The sequence below is a fragment of the Macrobrachium rosenbergii genome, chromosome 48 (genome assembly GCF_040412425.1).
Source record: "Macrobrachium rosenbergii isolate ZJJX-2024 chromosome 48, ASM4041242v1, whole genome shotgun sequence".
NCBI lineage: Eukaryota > Metazoa > Arthropoda > Malacostraca > Decapoda > Palaemonidae > Macrobrachium > Macrobrachium rosenbergii.
In genome coordinates this window covers 59,958,880-59,962,047 of record NC_089788.1, presented here as the reverse complement: position 1 = coordinate 59,962,047, position 3,168 = coordinate 59,958,880, and the positions used below count along the sequence as shown (strand labels likewise).

General features: G+C 38.8%; 1 pseudogene; it reads right to left on the bottom strand.

Moving 5' to 3' along the window:
- Positions 1–1,053, bottom strand: part of LOC136831444 (zinc finger protein 624-like) — a 378,392-nt pseudogene extending 377,339 nt beyond the window's left edge.
- Between the last annotated feature and the right edge of the window lie 2,115 nt (positions 1,054–3,168).

Genomic DNA, 3,168 nt, shown 5'->3' with positions numbered 1-3,168 from the left:
GCGCATGCGTGACATGGCCTGGAATCAGCAGTAGTAGTGATATGTGAAAAGTGCCTTTGTAACGGCTCGCGCCGTCCATTTATTCCCCCTTATTTTTACGCTTGTTTTTCGTGTTCCAAATGACATATATAACTGGAAATACAACAATAAGTTGCCCAAACCTTTTCCCAAGTTATTTACCCTACCCAGAACCCCGGATTCCCAACGGGTCCCCCTCACCGTGAGCTATTCTCGAAAGTGTTTTACCCACCCAGGACCCAGGTTCCCAACCGGTCCCCACTTACCGTCGGCTACAGTTCTAAGGTAATTTACAGCTTAATTACAGCCGACCGACAAAATATTACTTTAAATTCTTGTTCAGCAAGTAAAGTTCTATAGAAAAATGTCAACTGCCATAACGGAAGACGGGGCTGGTACTAGACATGGAGGAAGTTCAACTGGGAGCCTTGATAGCCTGCCGTATATTTCTTAAATTACTTCCTCTGTATTGCACTGTATACACCCTTTTCCATATGGTGCAGTTAAGAAATTGTATTAATAGACGAGAGCCTAGGCCTAAGAAATTGTGCTAATAGACGAGAGCCTAGGCCTACCTTTGTGCGTCCGCCTCATTCACATTTACAAATTTTACTAATAATAAATGTACTTAGCTATCAAACTACTTCTGGCTATCACAGTTTCAAAAAAGTGTTACGACAAGTGTATACCACAGGTTAGCCTATTCTGGACTTGCCTAGTCTAGGCTACGTAGCCTGACGGCATGGAGCCTAGTTTGCCTAACTTCTTCAGGATAAAACCACGCCATGTCAACTCACCCAGCTTCTTCATCTCTTGGTAATTCCGAAGTATGTTGACATATCGCTTCTTCTCTATTTGAGACATCTCCTCCAGCGCCTCCTTGGAAAAGTATGCATCTAGAGAGTCCACCGTTACTGGGTCATCCGCGTCCATGTCGAATTTTAGCCTTCCGGCGACAGCGGGAAGTTGTCGAGGTGAGAATCAATTGCGTCTTCAAGGAAGGAATCGGGACATCCCGCTCAAATGCTGATGACGTCACCTTGAAGGGATGATTAGTGCAAATTGGGAAGCATTTGTCTTTTTCTTATCTTTCTCGGGGAAATTAATGTAATTTGGGATTTATGAATGATCAGGTATTTAATACCATTGGATAACCATTTTTATTTTTATTTTATTTATTTTTATTTTGAAAGCTTATATTTATTTCAACAAAGATTTATTTTTTTTATTTATTTATCATCCAGCAGATTTATTTATTTTTTACAATTTACCTGAATTTCATCTATTTCTTACTCATTTTTGTATACAAGCAAATCTTCAAATTTCATAAATATTTCCGCTTTTACGTCGTTCCATTTACTTTCGAGCCTGGTGAAGTCTCGCAGGTGCTTTTAACTTATTCACTTGAGATCATTTTGGCAGGCCATGATTGATGCAGTTACAGTAGTTATATTTCATTATTTCGTATTGCAATTGGCATTTCTTAATTGGCGACGTCATCATTCACTGAACTACATAACAGGGCTTTTAATACGACTAGGATTCTCATTGTCTGCTTTACGTCTACTGGAGCATTCATTTTCACTAATTTGATCAATCTTTCTAGTTTTTATCCTGTTGATAGACATTCTGTTTCATCACCTTTAGTCGCAGTCTCTTTTTTACCTATGCAATTGTATATGTGCTTTCTTGTGACATCTCCGTGTTGATACACGATGCTTTCAGTATTATGTATCATTGTCTTAAAATGTGTGTAACATCTCATATATATTATTTTTATATATATATATTTTATATATATATATATATATATATTTATATATATATATATATATATATATATATATATTTATATATATATTTATTTATTATAATTACACGTGTGTGTGTGTGTGTACTCACATATGCGCGTATGTGCATACTCAGACTCAGTGTATTCATTTTTTGGCTGAAAAACCTAAGCGCTACAGGAAGACAAGGCTGTAAAGTCACCAATTCGGCGCCAGGATAGTGTTTCGGCGGCGCCATTAATCAAGTCTCCGCTGAGCTTGTTTTTCTTTGGTGACTTCCGTTTTCTTCAAGCTCAATTAGTCACGCCTAAAACGTGCCAAGTCACGCATTTTAATCATTTTTACTTTATGGTATTTATACGAATGTCACACATTGTGTATCACATGTTTCTTCATTCACAGGCATCAAGACTGTATCTATATTGTAAGCTCTGTATGTTTTGTATTGTAATTTGTACTCGTTCACTGCATATTATTGTTTATTGTTTCGACCTCAGGTCACAGTCAATTCCATTGTCTCTCACGACCCGGCGTCAGTCGGCCGCAATATAAACTGCCTGGATCTGTAATAAAGTAGCAGTAACCTTTACCTGCTCGTTTCTTTGACACCTTACAGTTTATTGACCCCGGAGTATCCCGGAGCCATTAGCGGACTCATTTACACGGCGACTCAGTCTTGGCTCCAGGATTTCTCAAAACGCTCTTAGCGGCCTAAATATTTTTATTTATTTAACCAGCGTTTGAGCGTGCTGACTCGTTTATTTTGCCCCACCAGCGTCACTAGCGGATTTACACGGCGCATTTTAGTTTTTTTTTTTTATTTACCCCACTTCCAAAGGGGTCAAAGGAGCGAGCATGGACGCGGATATCCCCTCCTTCATGCAGTTAAACGCGGACCCCGCGGACTTTTTTTTACCTACCCCAGAAGATGGTGTAGAGCATAAAATCATAGACTATATAAAAGACAAGGAGCCGCGGCTCAAGTATTTGCTGAAAGATGAAATGATGTCTAGAAGGTATCAGCGCTGACGTTGCTTACCAGCAATCTGGACACAAGCTGGAAATATGGACAGAGAAAGTGGAAGCCAAAATATGGAGAAGGCCGTAAGTTAAAAGTCTGTAACTCAGCTGAGATAAACTGTTTATTTAAAAAAAAACAGTCGAGATACAAAGATCAAGTTAGGTTACCAATTCAAGTAGACTATAAACAGTAACTAACAAATAAATGGGGCCCCTTGATGGACCAAATGAAGGCCAAAAGCAACGACTTCCTGGTGATGATGCTTTATAATTCATAAACATTGGGCCTACCTTGTGGGACTCATCTGAAAAGTTTCTTCTGCTAATATTCTTAACTTAA